Genomic DNA, 22,294 nt, shown 5'->3' on the forward strand with positions numbered 1-22,294 from the left:
CAGACTTTAACATTCATTGCCACAAATATTTATCCAATCAACAAATTCCTTGTCCTTAGGAAGCTAAAACTCTAGTAGCAAAGAGATAACAAACAGATGAACAAAGATATAATGCCCAAATATTAATAGATGCTCAAAAAATAATAGGTAAAGAGAAAGAGAATGACAAGAGATGTAATTTATCTGAATGAATAGCCCCATCCAGGTGTCACTGATTGGAATGAAGGGAAGGAAAGAGCCCTGTGACTCTCAGGAAAAGCAGCTTTCTGGGGAGAAGGAATTAGTTTACCCAGTGTCAGTTTCTTCAAGGAAGCTTCTTTGGCAAAACACAGAAAGAAAAGGGGAAAAAAGAAAATGAAGTCAGAACAAGGGATCTGAAGGCAGATCATTCAGGGTCCTCAAGATGACGCAGATATCAGTAGAAGCCTTTGCAGTGTTGAAAGTAGAGAATGAAGTGATCTCACTTACACTCTTTGATTCCACAAATCATACAGGTAAGACCTGAAATTTTATGACCTAATTTTTTCTGTGGATTTTTTTTCTTCATGGTTATATAAAAATTATCAGCTCTTAATGAAAAGGAATTTATGAAAAAATTAATTGAAAAATTAAAACCAGAGCTATTCCTTTCTGAATTAATTTGAAAGTTTTCTATGCCCTTTACCTGAATGAAATGTCCATATAATCAAATTGTAGAACACAATTATTTGCCTAAGGGAACCAATTTGTATTCATGACAGAAATCTTTGTAATGACTAAAAACCCTTTCAAAATTCCTGAAATATAAAACTTAAAAAGGCAATAATTCACTCAACTGCCTTAACATACCAAGAAACAAAAACCCATAAAGACAAGTTGAAGACTATACCAAAGGAAACATGAATGCACACACAAATTCCTAAAACTTCCTAAGTGTGTGCAGAAGTAATCTATATACCAAATTTGCATGCATTATTAATTGCCAATTACATAAAAACTATCACTTTTTAAGCACTTGCCAAATGTAATTTACCTATGGCTATCTGTATTAATTTTTGAGGGCTGCCATAACAAAATACCAGACTGGATAGCTTGAACAACCAAAAGACTTGCAGTTCTGGAGGCTAGAAGTCTAAGATCAAGGAGTCCTCAGGTTTGGTTTATTTGGCACATATCCTGGATGGCTGTGTCCAAATTTCTCTTCTTAAAAAGCTACCAATGATATTGGATTGGATACACAAACAGCCTCATTTTAAATGAACCATCTCTTTCAATTCCCAATCTCCAAATAACAGCCACATTCTGAATTACTGGGTATTAAGGCTTCAGTAAATGGGTTCAGCCATAACACTGTTGGTGTCTCTGAAAGTGGCAGCAGTGTGGTAAGTGCTATCATGGAAATAAATAAAATTCATTGGTCAAGAACCTTGAGAGCACAGAGGAGAAAATCAAAACTTCATGAACAAATTGCTATAAGAAAACCTAAATACATAACATCTTCATTTGCCTTCTTTATACTCTACTGCTTGGCAAAATATTTTGTTGTTCCTCATTGCATTCTTCCTGTGTCTTTGATTTCTTTGAGTTTTACAAAATAAGTAAGAATTGGATGGTTATTTTCTGAGATAGAAACAGAGGGAAGAAAAGAGAGAGAGAAAGAAGAGTACACCTTCTATAGGAATTGTACAAGTCAGCCTGTGATTGATAATAGCATCTAAAGAGAACTATTAATTGTGGCAGAAACTAGCTAGCAAAGTTCTCTAATTTTCTTGGGTTGAATAAGTCTTAGATTAACTTGAGGTAGAGATTTTTTTCTAGCTCTTTTGTTTTAATACCTAAAATATTATTCTCAAAATGAAAGACATGTATAAATTTATTTTGTTTTTAACTGTTTTAACTATTTTTAAACCTAAATATCATTACCTTAACAAGTTTCTTATATAATAATCCATACATGAAAAAAGTATGGTAAAATGTAAATGTAAAACTCTTAAATACACCTCTACAAGTCTGAAATTACTTTATTTAAAACTGTAAACTAATTTTACTTTCCCCCAAATATTACTTCTAGAGAGAGTGTTTGGGTTTTGTTGGCAAGCATTCTTCCCTATAGAGAAATTTGTTGGATAAGAGTTTGATTATGAGGTTTTTTGTGGTTTTGGTGGCTTAGAATATGATGGTTGGGTCAGATTTATACCATATTAATAAGTTATATTAATGTAGCTCTTATAACATGTCATGGAAGTAAAATCCTAACTCTACTAATTATATTAGGAAAGAATGAGATTGTTTTCCACTGAAAGTTATCATGCTTTGAATGTTTTATACTTCTTTCAGTTCTTCCTGCTGTGATAACAACATCCTGTAGAAAATGTGTGAAACTATATATAGCTAAAATGTGCCAAATAGACCCTCCTCCTGGAGGAGCTCATAATCACAATACAAATGGCATCTTAATGAACAGTTTATCTTAAATATTAAAATGCCACACTCTTCATAATTGTCATAGCTTAACTGGATATGATTTGAAAAGATAATTTGTTTTAACATTTAGCATGCTAAGTGCAATGTACTATCTTGGATTGGATCCTAGAATAGAAACAGAACATTGGTAAATGTTGAGAAAAATCAATACAGTCTGGCATTTAGTTAATAATAATATACAAATGTGTATTAGTTAATTTAGTCAATAATATAAAAATGTTAATTTCCTACTTTTGATAACTATATCCTAGCTGAATAAGATTTTACCTTTAGGGGTACTGGATGTAGAATATGCAGGAACCCTCGGTAGTGTCTTTGCAACTTTACAGAAATCTAAAATTATTCTGAAATAAAAAGCTTACTTTAAATAAATAAGTTATATTTTCCAGTCTATGTCCATAAATAAGTAGGATAGGCTTACTATTCCAGATCCCTTTTCCTCTTTCTTTCCTTTTCCCTCTCCTTCTGTTTATCTTTGTGGTACTGGGGATTGAAACCACAGACCATTGCACTATATTTATTATTTATTAATTTATTATTGTCATTTGAGACAGGATCTCATTAAATTTCCCAGGCTGGGCTTGACCTTCCACCTCGGCCTTCTGAATAGCTGGGATTAAATGTTTGAGCCACCATTCCTGGTTGGCTCTTGTATTTCTGATAGTGTGAAGACAGTGACAAAGTCTTCTGCTGTTTTCCTTGTTTTCTAGTTTTGTTTTTGTGTTTTTTTGGTTTTGGTTTTTTGAGACAGGGTCTCACTATGTAGTTGAGACTGGCCTTGAGCTCACTGTGTAGCTCAGGCTGGAATCAAACTTGCTGTTCCAAGTTTGTTTGCTTTAAAATACGGTCCGACTATGTAGTCCAGGCTGGCCTTGAATTCACTATATATCCCAGGCTGTCCTAAATCACAATCCTCCTTCCTCAACCTTTCAAGTGTTGGGATTACAGGCATGCACCACCACACCCAGCTCCTGTACTCTGGTTCTGACCCTTCTTATTCCGAGATCACCTTGTAATTTTTTTTTTTTTTTTTTTTTTTGAGACAGGTTATCCCTATGTAGTTCAGGCTGGCCTTGAACTCACTATGTAGCCCAGGCTGGTCTCAAACTTGCAGCCATCCTCCTTCCTCAGCCTCTCGAGTGCTGGGCTTACAGGTGTGTGCCACCATACCTGCTTCACCTTGTAATTTTTAAAAATGAGGGTGTGATCCTTAAAACCTTTCCTATTCATGCATTTACAGTTTTAACTTTGAAGATTTTTATGTGAAGTACTGAATTCTTTAAAAAATAAAGGTAAGATTGTATTGTGTAGTCTGCTGCAGAATATATTCCCACTCCTCCCTTTATTATAGAATTCTGTTTCCTCAGAAGTGGGCACACAACCCAGGTCCAATCAAACATGGTAACCCTTCCTTTGCGGATACTTTGAAAGTGGGATGATGTAAATATAGAGATGCTAGGAGGAAGCCCTGCTGGGCTGGGAGGAAGGGACAAGTTTGAGCCTAAACTCATTTGTCTGAAAGAAAAACAATAGCACACAGGGAAACCCATTTTGCCTCTAGCCAGAAGTTCAGGACCACTGAGGGTCAAATAATTCTCACTGAACTCTGAAAACACTAAACATTGTGCTCCAATTTAAAAGTAATACAAAAGAGGGAGGCAAGAGACATGCTGGGAACTTGGTTAGAACCTAAGAATTAGAGAACCATGTTTCTTTTGGCCCTTTCTCTCAATGCTATTGCTCCTTGCTAAACACAATTAAAATTCATACCTGTGGCAAAACATTACCCACGGGGATACAGCTAGGGGCAGGTTAGCCATTATGGGAGCCTAAAGGTCGGGCAAAGCTGAGATCTGTTGCTAAGAGACAGGAACTGCAAGAGCAGGGTAAAATCTCTGTGCTGAGTCTATGAAATCCCCAGGTATAAAAATGGCAAAAATCCAACTGAAGTCTGAAGGGAGTTGCATTGCCAGAAAACCTGAACTTAGAAATAAGCTTGTGATTGTTCAAAGTTAAGGTAATACTCAGGCTCCTTAATCAGACCAACCAGAAGTTAGCGACTGAAAGAGGGCAGTCCTAGAAAATGATGGGCAAGGGAGATTTGCCCCTCACATGTGCAGATCCATGTCAGCAAGACTGACTTCTCAAAGAACTTATTCCACTGTTAGAGAAGCAAATTTAGATGACATTTAAGACTATGAGGAGCACCAATGCCTCCTGACCAAGAGGACAGCATATGCCCCAGAGTTCCTAGACTTAAAGACAATGTGGTCACTGAATGAAACTGGATTATCCCATTGAGAGATGCACTGTAAACGGAGACTGTTGCATTAAATTCAGTAAAAGACTTTTGTTTTGGTATCACGTGTATGGAAAGGCAAGAATCTAGATGATGACAGTGATCTATGGTATCATTCTTTGCTGCCCATTATCTTTCTTAATTTGATTGACATCATGCTATTTATCTCTTTGAGGGCCAGGGCTTCTGTTTGGGACAGATGTGGGTATATGTCACAAGCCCATCCAATCATAATGCTCTGTTCCCCAGACACTGTGATTAGTCTGGGAGTGGGAACAGGCCCAAACAGGGCTTTAGAAGTTCTTCTCTGGAACTGATATTGAGATATTGGGACAGTGAGGTCTCTTTTCCACTGGGATTCCTAAAGCAGATGATGTAAGCCTAGAGCTGTGGGCAACCTACTTCTCTGGCAGCCTGAAAGATGCGAAAAAATGAGCTTGCTACACAAAGGAATCTGAGCTGAGATGCTGTGGGGAGAGACTTGATGATATAATTTCCGTCTGGGCCTGAGGCCACATCCATTCAGGAACGTGTCCCTCCCTTCCCTCTCCCTCTCCCTCTCCTTCTCTCTTTACTCCTCTTAATTCTCTCTTTTTGGCATAAATTAGAGCTGTATTTATGCTGATTTCAACTGAAATGCCTTTTTTTTCTTTTTCTAAATATAAAAGTAATACATATTCAGTATAGTAGAAAGGTGGAAAATACAAAGAAAAAAAGGATCTATTCTCATGCTTTAAGTACAGCCAGGTTAGCATTTTAGAGTTTTCACAGTACTTTAAATGCTCATTTTTTATTTTACATAGTTATGATCATAATAAATTTATTTTACATAGTTCATATCATAGTAATAAATATTTAAGCTTATGTATGGTTCTTCTATTTAACATTACAACATTTTCCCATGTTCTTAATCTATAAATATAATTTTCTTTGATTTTCTCTACTATTTGGACAAATTTTAAACATTACCATTTTGGATTATAGCCTCAGTATTTATTTTCAGAAATATAATTATTGAACCTAAATATTAGAACATTATAAAGGCTTCTGATAGTTTTAGATGTGATTCTTATTTAGATAAAAACAAGTTTACACATGAGAAATTTGTCCTTCATGGAGAATTAGGATTAAATTAATCACATAAATAGAGGTAAGTAAGAGAAAAAACTAAGACACCATCAGGCCTTCAATGAATATTTATTTTCAGAGACCAAAGCTATTCTGAATTAAACCAATCCAAAATTTAAGCTGTATTCAATTACAGAAGCTAAAAGAAATAAACACATGATATTTACCATGGTACCTGATAGACATTCCTCTCTAAGTGACATAGTCTTTTAAAAGTGTAATTTTAAATGGAGCATGGTAGCACACTCCTGTAATCCCAGCACTCTGGGAGGCTGAGTCAAAAGGATTGCATGTTTGAGGCCAGCCTGGGCAACATAGTAACTTAGTACAAAGGCTCTGGGTTAGTACATAGTTTAGTACAAAGGCTCTGGGTTCAATCCTCAGTACCTCAAAAATAAAATAGAGTAAAATAAAAGTATAATTCTAACATTTCTCCATTATGAAGTAATGCATAAAACAATACAAGATAACTATTCACAGTTATTTTTTACAATAATACCATCCATTGTTATAGAAGACAAGCATCGTGCTGGGAAGGATGCAGATTAATATATTCCTTTGGAGACATTAACTATTTTATTTTTGCAGAAATTAATAAACAAGTACTTAAATTTCTTTATAATATTTCATCAAGTGCATGCATTTGCTTAATCAGTTCTGTACTCTATTAGACTGATTCCAGTCTTTTACTATTATGATAGTACTGTACTATATATTCATTTACATGTTTTTAAATGTTGTAGGTTATTTTCTTTGGATTGATTCCCACAAGTGAAATTACTGAATCAAAGTCCTTTGAACTAAGATTGTGAAATCAAGCATTTTCTGGATCTTGATGTAGATCATCAAATTATTTTTCAGAACATATCAATATATAATGCCAGTAGTAATGAGAGTCTGCATTTCAACCCATCCACTCTAGTCTATTAAATTATTTCAATATTTTGCTTGCCTTTTAAGAGGAAAATATTTATGTATGACCGTAAGATTACATCTGAATTGAGGCTGAAGGATGTGTAGACTTTCATCAGGGGCCAGGCAGCAGAGGGGCCTACCTAGCAAACAGACACAGCATGTGGACAGGCAGAGTCAAGCAAGAGCAAGGTGCATGAAGCACAAAGTGGCTGATCTGGCTGGAACGCAAGGTGCAACTGGGGTGACAGGAGATGGAAAAAAAACATTGATTAAGTGCCCCATGTGCTATGCAAAGGAATGGATGTCTGTAATTACATGGAAATCTGGCCTTTATTCTTATTTGTAATTTTTTGCACTCCAAAGTTAGGTGGGGGAATTACCTCAGCCCCACTGTATCTCACCCACAGGACAAATGCCAAGTGTGTTCCTGATACAAAAATTCCAGACTTTCACCTCCATGATCCAGTCAAGGGTGAACATGAGACTAAACTAGACTAACTACACTCTCTGTCACCGCATTTTTAATTTAAAAATATTTTTATTGTGAAGAATTCAAACATACCCAAAAGTAAAAGGAAGAGTATAATGAAATTCATTAGTTAACCAAAATCATTCTGAACAATGGTCAATCCTATGCTCAATCTGTTTGCTTTGTGTGTACATTTCTCCATTTCCTCTAGTTCTCAGATATTTTAGAAGCCAATCTTAGATGTAGTATAAAGGAATATTTCCCCAGTATTGTTAGTATAAACCATTATAGTAATTTAAGTTAGTACGTTGAAAATATTTTTCAAGCCCAGCCTGTTCAAGCCCAGCCTGAGCTACATAGTAGATAGTAAGGTCAAGGCCAGCCTGGACTACACAGTGAGACCCTATCTCAAAACAAAACAAAACAAATAATCTTCAGTATACAATTAAGTGGCATTAAGTACATTCTCAAAAAAAAATCCACTCATTGCCATGTAAGTATCCAACCAAGACAGTAAGGGATTCCCACCACTGAAACTTTCAGGAATAATGTAATTACAAAGCTAGACGTTTAGCTTTCCCTTCAATTTTGAAAGCTCCCAACCCCCCACCCACCTAGCTTAAAATCATCAGAGTCGGTTTCTCCATCAAAAGAACCCAGAGAAGGCCAGAGATTTAGCTCAGTGGTTTCGCCACCTGGTGCGCAAGGACCCGAGTTCAATCCCCGGTACCAAAAAAAAAAAAAAAAAAAAAAAGAACCTAGAGAGACAAAGACTATGAAAGGTTTTTAAGCAAAAATGACACGAGCAGCTTTTCATTTGGAAAGACTACAGTGTAGAGGTTATTATGAACTGAAGTTTGCCCTCCCCTCCATTTATGTGCTGAAGCCCTAATACCAATGGGACCACATCTGAAGATAAGGCCTTTAGGGAAGTATTTAAATTTAATGGAGGTTATAAGTATAGGTCTTAAATCAAGAGGGGCCTTTCTAACAGGAGGAAGAGATACCAGAGATCTCTTTTGTTCTCCATGCATCCACAGAAAAGAGGCCATGTAAGGACAAAGCAAAAAGGTGGCCATCAACAAGGCAGGAAATGAGGCTCCACCAAAAACCAAATCTGCCAGCACCTTGATCTGGGGCTTCTAACCTCCAGAACTATGAGAAAATAAATTCTGTTGTTTAAGCCACTCAACCTCTAGAACTTTGTTATGGCAGCACTATCAGACTAATACCAAATATCAGACTAATACCAAAGATTATGGCAAACATGTAAAACAGGAATATTGTTTCCCTGAACTAAAAGTAATGGCAAGGGAAATGGAAAAGAGAGGATGAATTTTAGACTAAAAGAAATGAAAAGTTTTAGTGTTGAATTAGATATGGAAACGGAGTCTAGATGACCTCTAGGAACCCCTGGAAATAGTTTCTGGGTGAGGGTGAGGTCAGTGGTCTTCCCCTTCTTAGCTCTCTATGTAAATCTTTCCTATTTGTATCTGGAATTCCAAAGCAGAAGGCCTTATAGCTGATGAAAATTCAAATATATCCACTCATAATTTGTGAGCAAATGAGAGGTCCAATGTGGGGTCTAGGTATAGAAAATCCCTGAGAAGCTTCATTGAAAAGACAACATGGAAGTTAACATCTGATGCCCACTAGACTCTAAGTTTCACCCTTGTATTGTAAACTCCTTGAAGGCAGATATCATTGTACCTTGGGATTCTTACATAATGGCCAATTCATATGCATGCTTAATAAAGATTTATTGAATGAATAAACAGTAAATAATGGGACCATGAATTCAGCCTAAAGTAAGGGTAGGACTTGTACTATCTTATTTTGAAGGTAAGGATAAAGAACTAAAATGGAAAGACAATTTTAAATGTGTGATTGTTCATGCCCTTCAGATTATTTCCCAGTTTGACTTGCAGGCATGTAATTGCTATGACGTTGGAGGCTGCAATAAAAAACAAGCCAAGTGAAGGATCTGCATTATTAGAGGTGCCATGAAAAGCTAAGCACATCAGATAGCACTGAGCTGATTCTTATTTATTTATTTATTTATTTAATTTTTTTATTTTTTGGTACGGGGGATCTGCCTCACCTGTGAGGCAGGCAGCAGAACCACTGAGCTACATCCCCAGCCCTGACCGATTCTTTTTTAAAGGGTGAAACCTATCATATAGGAAACAGCAAAAAATGGAGACTCCTAAAAGAAGAATCTGTGAAGACAAACTAGCATGATCAATGGAATTAAGTGAAACTGGATTTGAATCCCAATATCATGAGTCCCTGGTTGTGTGGTCTGGTGCACTTTATTTATCCTCTCTATTTTATCATCTGTAAAATAGTGTATCCTCTAAAACTTGATTTAGCTACCAGAAAGATAGAATGCCTTCTATCTTATTTAAACAAGACGGCATTTTTCTCCCTAAGAATCCAGAATTAGGTCACCAAGAAATGATATGGGGCTCCATAATATCAGGAACCCCAGCTCCTGTCTGGTTGCTCTGCCATGCTTGTCTAGTCCAGGCTGACTATTCAAGACACATTACAGTGTGCAGGAAGGAAGGAGGCATAAACCAGTGCTCTCCAAAGGAAAGTTCCCATAAGTTGTTATATGAAACTTCTAGTTTTATACAGTTGGCCAGAACTTGACCACTTCTAGCTGCGAGGGAATCTAGAGACTATTTTTATTTTAAGAAGCTATGTGCTCAGCTAAAATATTCTATCTATATGAAAGAGAAAGAGGATATGGTGAGGACAGAGTAGTAATCTCTGCCATAGATGGGTTGATAATTTCTTCCATTAGGAGTAGTATGAAGAATTGAAGAGACAAGCTGTATAGTCAACATTCTCTTCATTCTGCTTTCCTAACTGATCTGGACTTTCTCCTAAGACATAATTGCTTCTTTCTTTTTATCTCTTCAGGACTTTGCTTGTAGTTCTCTAAAGTGTCTTAGGACATAAGAGCTTTTATTTACTCCATGTGGCTTGAGTTTTACCAGACTGAGAGTACAAATGTTGTCACATTATCTTTATAAAACACCATGTTCTCACTTGAATATATAGGGGCCACATTCTCTTGCATAATCCACAGTCTGTAAATCTCCAAAAGGACCACATGTGTTTACAAACAGCTACACAGCTACATTCACCATCTGGCATCACCATGTTTTTCCAGTGTACTTTACGTTCCACAAACTGGTTTCTATTTGTCCGAAAGGTTTTGTTTGTTTGTTTTTTACTTTATTAAAAAATTGAGGTAAGCCATCCATGGTGGTACATGCTTATAATTCCAGCACTCTGGGAGTCTGAGGCAGAAGGAGCACAAGTTTGAGCCTGACTGGGCATAATAAGGACTTAGCGAGACCTTATCTCAAAAAAGTAAAAGAACGGCTGAGGATGCAGTTTAGTGCAAAGGCCCTGGGTTTGATCACCAGTACCACACACACACACACGCACACACACACACACACACACACACACACACACAGAAATGAGGTGAAATTCAAGGAGAATAAAAAAATCAAGATGTGTTATGTACATGAACCTACTCCCTAAGATGAATGTAAACTTCATATACTGCAAACATGTACTAACAATATAATTTTTTTTAAAGAAGAGGTGTACCCCAGGGAACTTTTAAGGTGAAGAAACTGACCTGCATTGCAGCATAGAGATGAGGATACACATCTGTATCTATATATACATATCTCTTTGTATTTTTCAAAATCCATAAAAATTAACCATTATTTGAATGTGTGCAATTCAGTGGCTTTTAGTACAGTCACAATGCTGTACAATGCTGTATCCAAAACATATGACATCTTTAACTCCACTCAAGAAAAAATAATTACTCTCCATCTCCCCACTTCTTCCTTTAGCCCAGACATCTCTAGTCTGCTTTCTTTTTCTATGAATTTAACTATTCTGGATGTTCCATGTACATGTGATCACATACTAAGTGATCTTTTTTGTCTGGCCACTTTTACTTACCATAAAGCTTTCAAAGCTCATCCATGTTGTGGCATGTATCAGTACTTTTTATGAGAAAATAATATTTCTTTGTATGGATTATATCACATTTTGCTTGTTCATTCATCAGGTAATAGACATTTGGGTTGTTTATATTTTGTGACTATTGTGAATAATAAATGTTATGAGCATTTGTGTACAATATTTGCTTGAATATCTGCTTTCAAAATTCTTTCAAATATATGTTTAGGAATGGAATTGTTGGATCATTCTATGTTTAACTTTTTGAGGAATTGCAAAACTATTTTCCATAGTGCCTGTACCATTTTTTATTTCTTTTTTATTAGTACATATATTTGCAGTACATAATGATTACATTCATCACAGGGTGTACATGTATATAACACATTTTAATTCTTTTTATTTCTCCTCTTCCCCTCCCCCATTTTATATTTCTGCCATCAATATATGAGGGTTCTGAATTTCCCATATCCTTGTCAGCACTTACTTCGCATTTAAAAAAAACCTATGGCCAATCTAGCAAGTATAGAGTAATATGTCATAGTGGTTTGATTTGCATCTTCCTAATGACTAATGGTGTTGAGTATCTTTTCATGTGTTTATTAACTATTTGTATATTTTTTCAGAGAAATGTGTGTTCAAGTCCTTTGCTCATTTTTAGCTGAGCTGTTTGTCTTTTTGTTGTTGAGTTGTAGTTCTATTTATATTCTAGATGCCAGGTACTTAACACATATATGATTTACACACATTTCTCCACTCTTTGGACTGTCTTTTTCTCTCTTGATAGTGCTCTTTGATGCATAAAATTTTAATTGTGATGAAATCCAGTCTATCTAACTTTTTTCTTTTGTTGTTTGTGATTTTGGTGTCATGTCTAAGAATCCATTGCCAAATCCAAGACCATGAAGAGTTTCATAGTTCTTACATTGAGATCTTTCATCCATTTTGAATTAATTTTTATATATAGAATGAGGTATGGGTCCATCTTAGTTCCTTTTCATGTAGATATTGAGTTCTTTCAGGCCTGTTAAGAGACTTTTCATTCCTGCATTGAATTATTTTGGCACTCCTATCAAAAGCCAATTGGCCAGAGATATATGGACCTATTTCTGGACTCAATTCTATTCTATTGCTCTCCTATGTCAATATCACAATGTTTTTATTATTATAACTGTGTAGTAAGTTTTGAAATTGGGAAATGTGAGTCTTCCAACTTTGTCCCTTTCCAAGATTGTTTTGACTGAGATCACATACAAATTTGAGCATTGGCTTTTCTGTTTTTGTAACAAAGGATTGAGATTTTAACAAGGATTGCTTTGAATCCATTGGTCAGTATGAGGAGTAATGCAATCTTTACAAGATAAAGTTTTCCAATCCATAAACATGGGCTGTCTTTCCATTTATTTGTTCTTTCATTTTTTTCAGCAGTGTTTTATCAACCTATAGTTTTTACCTTACTAATTCTGCTCTTCTTTGTTTAAATTTATTCCTAAGTATTTTATTCTTTTACTGCTACTATAAAGAATTATTATTTTCCTAATTTCCTTTACAGATTATTGGAAGTGCAGAAAAAAATACAAACCTTCAGTCTTTCACCACTAAGAATGATGTTAGCTATGAGTTTTTCATATATACACCTTAGTATGTTAAGGAAGTTCTTTTCCATTTGTAGATTGCTGACTGTTTTAGCATGCAAGGTTGTTGGATTTTGTCAAAGATTTTACTATGTCATTTGAGATAACTGTATGCTTTTCCCTTCATTTTATTAATATGGCATTACATTAATTGATTTTCTTATTTTGAACCATCCTTGAATATCTGGAATAAACCCTGTTTGGTTGTTCATGGCATATAATCCTTTGAGTATACTGTTGGATTTGGCTTTCTAGTATTTTGTTGAGGGTTTTTGCATCCACAATCAGAAAGGATATTGAAATGCAGTTTTTTGTGATGTCTTTGGTTTTGATATCAAGAATAGGTTTTGGGGTTCCCACTTCTATTTTTTGGAAGGCCAGGAAAAAATTGATCTTAATACCTTTATAATTGTTTCAGATAACTCAGTAGTGAAGCAATCTGGCTCTGGGCTTTTGTTTTCTGAGTTATTATTATTATTATTATTATTATTATTAATAAATCTTTACTTATGTTAGGTCTATTCAGAGATTTTACTCCTTCTTGAGTCAGTTTTGGGTAGTTTATGTGTTTTTAGGAATGTGTCCATTTTTCCCAGGTTATCAATTTTGTGGCTTACAATTTTCATGATATGCTCTTATGCTCCTTTTAATTTCTATAAGTTAGTAACAATGTCCCTTCTGAAAAAATTTGGGTGGTTTTTTTACTATGGAAATTTAAAAATATATACCAAAGTAAATAGGCAAATAGTTTAATAAATTCCATATACTTTTTATCAAGATAAAAAAATTATCAAGAGCTTGTCACACTTCCTTCATCTCTTTCTTAACTTTCTCTTCCTCTCTCATGCAACCTAGATGTGAAAGGAGCCAATCCAGTTCTGTATTAGGATCAGAGAAGAAGATATTTTTTAAGATGGTTACAGGACAAATGTGTGTTTGTGAGGATTAATTCCTTGTTGACACTGAGAGGCTCTCTTTCTTCTAGCAGTTCCCCTGCCTCTTATTCAAGATTGAGTTCCCAGTCAAGTTTCTCCTGCTAGAGTGTGATTCTCAGCCCATTTGAGTCACATGGGAACTTTAAAATATATATTGATGTCTAGGTCCTACCCCAGAAGCTTTAATTTCATTGGTCTGGGCTGTAGTCTGGGCATCAGACATTTTTAAAAGGTGATTCTAATATACAGCCAAGACTGAAACTTTTGCTCTAAAATGTAAGAACACCAATTCTACTTTCCATTTGTAATGTATCACCGAATATTTCTTACAAGATATTTCAGAGACCAAATACTGTGAGATCTGGCTGTTTACTTTCATTGGTATTTACAAATAAGTAATGAATTTATGCAAGGATTGAAAACCTCCCAGTCTAGCCAATGTCAGAAGTTCAGTAGTCAACTCCAAAATCTACTGATCTTAACTTGAAAGGGACCTGAATCAGGAAGAGAAGAGCATGATCAGGTGTGAGACATGAAGACTTGTTTGATTGTATATTCAGTTGAGTTCTTTAGGGCTTTTGTTCAAGGTAATGATCTCATTGGTGGCTGTACATTACAATTACCCAAGGTAATGCATTTCCTCAAGCTTTACCTCATATATTCTTATTTAATTTGCCTATGCCAAGCATTCTTAAACCAGCATGCATCAGAATCAGCTGGAGGGCTTGTTAAAACACATTGATTCAGCTTCTGATTCAGTAGACCTGCAGTGGGGCCAAGTAATTTGCATTTCTAGCAAGTTGCCAGGTAATGCTGATACTCCTGGTCTGGAGACCACATCTGAGAATTAGTGGTTTAGGGTAAGACCTAAGTATTAGACCTGAAAAAAAATTCTCCAGGTAATTTCAGTGTGCAGTTGGGGGTAGAAAATCACCGCCCCAGCACTGTTCATTCTAATTAATGGGAAACAGAAAATACAGAAAGCCCAATCCACTTGAATCAGAACACTTCAAATGGATAAATGAACGAATGAATGAATGAACAAATTTTAGAGTGAGTCTTGAACAGAATTTATGGAGGTCAAACTCTATGATGGCCAGATTTATTACAGAGTTTGACGTTCATGGAAAAGGAAGTAGAATGGTTGGTAAATTTTACTGCTCTTTAGTTTCTGGATTTGACTTCTGTTCAGCAGAAGTAAATTATTCACTTTTCCAAGATAATAGAACTAGAAAAATCTGTTTCCAGAAACACTATCTGATACCTTTAATTCTGAAACAAGAGCTATACAGAAACTTTACTAAGATATCTGATATTATAGGAACTTAGATATGTCCTGGACTGAATCTTGCTTTTGCCCTGGCTCTGCCTTTACATCAGATGAAGTGTTTCATAAATGCACGTAGCTACTGTTTAAAATCATTTCCTGAATAAGGGAGTCAATGTGGCTGTGGTGGGGGCACATCTGGGTCATGGTGTTGGTGCCAGCTTGCCTTGTTGTCTCAGAGTGCACAGGTCAAGTTGGTAGTAGTGCTAACACTGGCAAGCAAACTGAAACGGGATGATGGTCTCAAAGGATCTTGGACATCAGCCAGCCTGTCCTACTGCACTGGGAGGTTTTCTGTAAAAAAAAAAATAAGTTTTCTGTTAAAGACGTTGTAGAATTTGAAACTAATTTACCTTATACTAAAGCAAGACTTAAAGAAAAACAAGTCCTTCCCAGCCTTGGGAAGTCCTCCTCGCCCATATCCCCCACCTCCCCTATAGCTGTAACTCCTTGTTCTGGTACAGATAATATTAACTATGTCCTGTAAACAAAGTTTATGACACTCTGTTCTCATATGATTCGTAAGACACTGTCTTCTTTCAGGACAAAGTTACAAAATCGTCTGCCCTTGTCCTGTTCTGGTAAACTCACTTGCTATGTCACTAGAAAAACTACCCCTTCAACGAAATGTATAAAAGCTAAAACTTCTCTTTGTTCAACACTCAGCCATTTCAGACACAGAGTCTGCTGGGCTGGTGTATACACCTTCAATAAAATCCTCCTGACTCCCATTTGGTTACTCCTGTTTCTTGGAATTCTGCAACAATACATGTCAAGTACATTTTCCTGATCCAAACAAGCTGCATTCCTTTCAGCTAACTGTAATCCCAGAAGAAGATTACTACCAGGGTGGAAATTTTCAGTTTGAAGTTAAAGTTCCTGAACCATACAACATGGTGCCTCTCACAGTGAAATGCTTGACTGAGATATGGCACCCCAAGATCAAGACAGGAGAAAGAAGTCTAAGTTTACTAAGAGATTATTCAATTGATGGCACTGGCTGGCCTCCCACAAGAACATTAAACGATGTTGTTATGGCTTGTATTTAGATGTCCCCTCAAAGCTTCATGCTTTTTCTGAGGTGGCTGAATCTAGAGCGTGATTCATGGTGGGGCTAGGTCTGAGGCCTCTAAGATTAAGGGCGTGAGTGCTATCCACGCTAAATAGTCTGAATAAGATAAAAGAAGCAGGAAAAATCTGTTAAAGTCCCTTGTTGCTTTTGTTGCTTCCTCTCCCATGAAATGTTGCCCCTCTGCCTAGGAGCCAAACAATTATGAACTGAAACCTCTAGGAACTGTAAGCCAAATAAACCTTTTCCCCTTTAACTTTGGGTGTTGGATATTTTGTCTCAGCAATGACAGAAAAGTAACTAACACAGATGTTGTTTAGGGATTAAACTCTACTCTTTTTTTTTTAACTTCTCAATCTACTAATATTGAAGCTGCAGAACATCATTTTTAGAACAAGGAGGAATTCCAGAATCAAGCGTTATACAAAATGATAAGAGGAGGACAACGTAGGCCCTGGATTGTCACAGATTGTCTCTAATGTGAAACAACACAAAGTAGACCTCTTTTTGTTCTCATGCTTTCTCATCCCCACAGGATTGTTTCAGTCCTGTGACCATGTAATCCTGAAAACCAAGACTACACACCATAAATGGAAAATACAGCATAAATACAGCAAAAAAAAAAAAATTTGTTTGGGCCTCTAAAGCATCATGTGCTTCTTTTAACATGTTTACTTTTTTGAAACTGTACTGTCTAGGCTGCCAGTGAAATTCCCAAGAAGTTATAATAAACTCAAAATTGAGACTAGCGCTTGCTTGCCTTGTTCCAACAAAAGTTGTGTCCTGCACAAGTGATGTACTGACTCACTGGCAATAAGAAATCTGCTAAACACTGTGATTAAGGTATTCTCTAAGCTTCTCCCAAAAATGTTGGTCCTGCCTAGATGTGAAGCTTCCCAGAATGATAGTCAGTCACCATAGATCTCACAGAAATGCACATTTTGTTTATTGTGAAGTATATTTTGGAACAGATTTATAATTTGTACAATTTAATGCTTTTATTTTTTTCTACTCTCAAAAAAGTATTTCGTCAATAGAAGAGATGAAGCTAATGCATTTTTCCCTTGCACTAAACTATTACAGGTCATGGGAACCAGTGATTCTAACAGAAATACCATGCATGTTGATGATACTACAGTGTTTATATACCACACTAAGACATGAGGAAGAAGCTACTTACAGCTAAAGATAACCAGCCAGGGCCAACAAACTGCACAAGGACAGAGGGTAATCAGTATGTCAGTTAGCTAGAACCAAGTATGCTGCTAAGGACACTCTGATGCAGACAAAATTCTCATCTACTCCATGCAGGTGCAGTCTTCCATAATAGACAATATTTGAAAAAAATTCTCAATTACTCATTAGCTCAAATATATAGTAAGTAGCTTCATCTAGATTTTTTTAAATTGTGCATTTACTGACCCCTGCCAGCACGCAAGAGGTGAGCCGCTCCCAGTGCACAAGAGGAGGCTTCCGGGCCACCATACCACCCCTGCCAACAGAGAGGAGGTGAGCTGCTCCCAGCGCACAAGAGAAGGCTTCCAGGGAGCTGTACCACCCCTGCTGGCAGAGAGGAGGTGAGCCACTCCCAGTGCACAAGAGGAGGCTTCTGGGCTGCCATACCACCCCCACCGGCAGAGAGGAGGTGGGCTGCGTGGGCACCACCAGCACCAACTCCCACGTTGAAATGAGAAGACACATAAACAAGTCTCAAAACCAGAATTCCAGATCACCTACAGCAACCCCAAAGAAAAATGAGATGGAACACTCTGATACTCAACCACCTGGACTCCCTGAACTGGCAACAAAAGAGGATCTGGAAAAAAAGAAATCAGAAATAATTTCTCACATAACAGCAGAGATTATGCTCATAGTGCAAGACATGATTAACAGATCTAGAGAGGAGCTCAGGAACACGAAGGAATCCCAACATAGGAAACAAATGGAATCCATAAAACAGATGCAAAAGATTTCCAGGAGATTAAAATCTCCATTGAAAGTCTACACAGCAGAATGAGCCAATGTGAAGACAGAATTTCAGATATAGAAGATAAAATTGCAATTAATGACCAGGAAAAGAAAAATTGCTTTAAAATTATAAGGGACCATGAGAAATCAATCCAGCAGCTGATAGACGATGCAAAGAATAACATAAGACTGATCGGAGTCAGTGAAGAAACAGGAGAGAGTGCAGATGACATAAAAAAACTGTTCACTGAAGGGATGGCAGAAAACTTCCCAAGCAGTGGAAAAGAACTTGACATACAGATAAGTGAGGTGTATAGGACTCCAACTAGGCTTGATCAAAAAAGACTCTACACATAAGCATATAATTGTTAAGATTCCAGAAACTCAGCAGAAGAACAAACTTCTACAAGCAGTTAGAGAAAAGAAACAAATCACATACAAAGGAAAGCCCATCAGAATCACAGCAGACTTCTCAATGCAAACCCTCAAGGCAAGAAGAGCTTGAAGTGACATATTTCAAGCCCTAAAGGAAAACAGCCTCCAACCCAGATTGATGTACCCTGCAAAATTATCTTTCAAAATTGCTGGAGAAAGAAGATACTTTCATGACAAAGAGCACCTTAGGAACTTCATGAATACCAAACCAGCACTCCAAAAAATTTTAGACAGTATCCTAGGAAAAGACAATGAGGATCACAACCCCATGAAGACCAGCAAAATGAATCCATCAGGCACAACAAGAAATTAAACACAAAGGGGGAAAATCCAACAAAAAGAAAAAGTCATGACAATGATAAGTCAATATGTATGAGTTATAATCATTAATGTTAATGGTCTCAATTCACCAAGCAAAAGAAATAGACTGGCAGAATGGGTCAAGAAGCAAGATCCAACAATATGCTGCATATAAGAGACACATTTAATTCAAAAAGAAACTCATAGACTGAAAGTGAAAGGGGGGAAAACAATATTCCATGTGACAGGAACCTGAAAAAGAAAGCAGGAGTAGCTATCCTCTTTGCAGATCAAGTGGATTTCAAATGAAAATCTGAAACACTCTGGTCCCAAGAATTTCAGATAAGGGATACTCAACTTGCATGTACAATTCTATTGTAAACATGTGTTTTCATTCCTTTCAAGTTAAAACTTAAGAACAGGACTGTTGGTTCTTAACAGTAATACAAGAACTTTCTATATTGTTTTCCAGAATGGTTTTATCATTTTACATTCACATTAGTAGTATTAGAAAGTTCTAAGTGGTTCACACCTAAGCTGACATTTGTTCTTTTAAAACTCTTAACTTCGTCTCCCTAATGAGTATATAATTCAATCTTGTTATTGTACTGATTAGCATTTTTCTGATTCTAGTGTTGCACAGCTTTCCTTGTGCTGTACTGGCTACTTTTTAATTGGGTTGTCTATTAAAGATCTGTAAGAGTTCTTTATATATTCTGGTCATAGGTTATATGCGTTACAAATATGGTCTGTTTAAGGACTACTTTTCATTTTCTTAACGATGTCATTTAAAGTTCTAAATTTTGACGGAATCTCATTTATCAATTTTTTTCTTTTATACATCATGTTTTTTGTATCCTAGGAAATTCTTGCCTACACTAAATTCATAAACATTTTCCCTTATAATTTCTTCTTAAAGTTTTATAGTTTTAGTCTTTCATATTTAGGTTCATAGATCCTTTCAAGTTATCTTTATGTATGGAAATAAAGGGTTGAGGATAATATTTTATATATGCATACCAGGTGTTCTAGTGCCATTTGCTGAAAACACTATCTTTTCCTCTGCTCTTGAATTGAGTTTATGTTCTATAAAATGTTAATGTTAAATAATCTTTCAAAACTCAGTGGACCATATATGTGTGGCTCTATTTCTAGATTCTCTGTTTTATTTCAACAATCTATTTGTCTTTCCTTACACCAACACTGCCTTGATTACTGTAGCTTTACTTTTCTAGGTCCTTTGTACTCCTACCTAACTTTTAATTTTCAATATCCAATTCTTCATTTATAGCAAGTATACACAGACCTGAATTTTTATATATAGCTTGTGATTTCTGATCCTGATAAATTCAAATACAAGTTCTAGGGGCTCCTAGAGATTTCTTAGTATTTTCTCTGTATTTTCATCTGCATATAAAGATTTTACTTCTACCTTGCCAATCCTATCCTAATTGTGTCATTTTATTGCCAGACTATTTTGGGCCTATGTGTCAAAGTTTAATGGATAGGATGCTTTCTCCACCTTAGGGGGAAAGCATTGTATCTTCTCCATTCGTATAAGGCGTTTTTGCTGGAAGTATGGAGTACATGTCTTTAATCTGTTGAGAAGATTCTGTTCTACTTCTAGTCTCCTGATAGCTTTTACCATGAACAGCTGTAGAATTTAGTCCAATACTTTTTCTCCAACTCGTGACAGGATCATATGGCTTTTTCCTTTCCTCTGTTAAAATGATGACTTTTGGGGGTGGATCTTCCAATGCTGAACCAACACTGCCATCCTTATAATAAAACCACTTTCTGCATACTGCCAGACCTGACTTCTAATAGTTTGTTTTGCTAAACAAATGTCTATCTATGTTCATACTTTTTCTTCTATTATCTTTATCCAGTTTTAGGATTAGCACAATGTTGATTTCCTAAAATGAGGAGAAGTGTTCCTTCTTTTTTCTGCTTTAAATATTTGATACAATTTACCAGTTAAAATGTATATGAGCCTGTTGTTGTCATATAGGTAGGTTTTCAAGTTAGGAATATACTTTCTTTAATAGGAGCTATTCAAATTTTATATTTCCTCCAGAGTTAATTTCATTAATTTGTCTTCCAAGGTACTTCTTAGAAGTTGTCAAATTTATTTCAAAACTGATTTTTGTAATATGCTTTCTATATCCTTTTAAATTCTGTAAAATCTGTGGTAATGTCTTCTAGATCTTGATACTGTAATTTAAAAAATGTATAATTGATATTGTGTAATAGGAAGAAAAGGTCTAAAGGAGTAGGGAAAGTGGTAGAGGTAGGGGAAAGGAAAGAAGGGAAAAGAAAAATATGAGAAAAGGAAAAAAATGGAAACAAAGTCTTTGCAAATAGGGAAAGGTGGAGGGGGTGAAGGGAGGGGAGGGGAAGGGGAAAAAAATAAGAACCAAGATACTCATGTAATTGTACAAGATCCCAATGATGAATGTAACTGTATTTTATACCCAAAATGTACCAATAAACTTAATGGGAAAAAAATTGTATATTTACTTCTGATAGGTGTGAATATACTTCATTAATACAGGTGTGCAATAAATATTCCTGTAATTTTGGGGTAATACTAGACATGGAAGAACTATACATTCCAGAACATTTGAGGCAGAACCCTGGTCTTCAGGCTGTTGTTATTGGCATGGCACTTCAGTTGCTCCATAACCACTCATAGTGCTACACTCCCTATATGCCAAGTGTGAATTTGGACAATTTTCCCGTAGCACCCAGTATCCACATGTCGTGAATCCCTGTGTAGATATTGCCTCACCCAAACACTGTAAGTGGAACATAGGTATTTGCTAAAATGAAACCTTTGGGTTATTAGTCATGCATATATATATATATATATATATATATATATAAATACCAAGTTGTACTTATGTAAACTTTTTGTTTGTCAATTATACCTCAATAAAACTAAAGAGAAACAAGAAGAAGTGGTATCAGCTCTCCAAAACTACTTGCCATATCCACTCCAGCCTTTCCTGTTCTACTTTCTTATCTTTCTGTATTTGGGATCTTTGGCTTATGTGTGTTAAATAGCTTCCATGAAAGGCAAGAAATACTACAGCTTTCTGTGTCTTAGGCTTTTGTAGCCTATAAACTTTGATCGGTTTCTTATCTTGCAGTAAGCTGAAGTATAAGAATTAGCATAATGTAGAGATTCCAACATGGCTGATTAGGAAAAAAGGTGTGTTAGATATACTCAGAGAAGCCACTGAAAAGTACAGTGACAGAGTCCAACCCAATTAAATTGAATAGGTTGAATATGACAAACAATGCCTAAACCAGCACTCCATAAAATATTCATGAATATCCTAGACAGAGACAAG

The 22,294-nt window shown here is 36.0% G+C and overlaps 1 pseudogene; it reads left to right on the plus strand.

Annotated features, from left to right (window-relative positions):
- Positions 1–403: 403 nt before the first annotated feature.
- On the plus strand, positions 404–16,714 carry LOC101725386 (NEDD8-conjugating enzyme UBE2F-like; annotated as a pseudogene).
- Positions 16,715–22,294: the final 5,580 nt, after the last annotated feature.

The sequence above is a fragment of the Heterocephalus glaber genome, unplaced genomic scaffold (genome assembly GCF_053883595.1).
Source record: "Heterocephalus glaber isolate CG9 unplaced genomic scaffold, H.glaber_assembly_v1.0 deba00001457, whole genome shotgun sequence".
Taxonomy (NCBI): Eukaryota; Metazoa; Chordata; class Mammalia; order Rodentia; family Bathyergidae; genus Heterocephalus; species Heterocephalus glaber.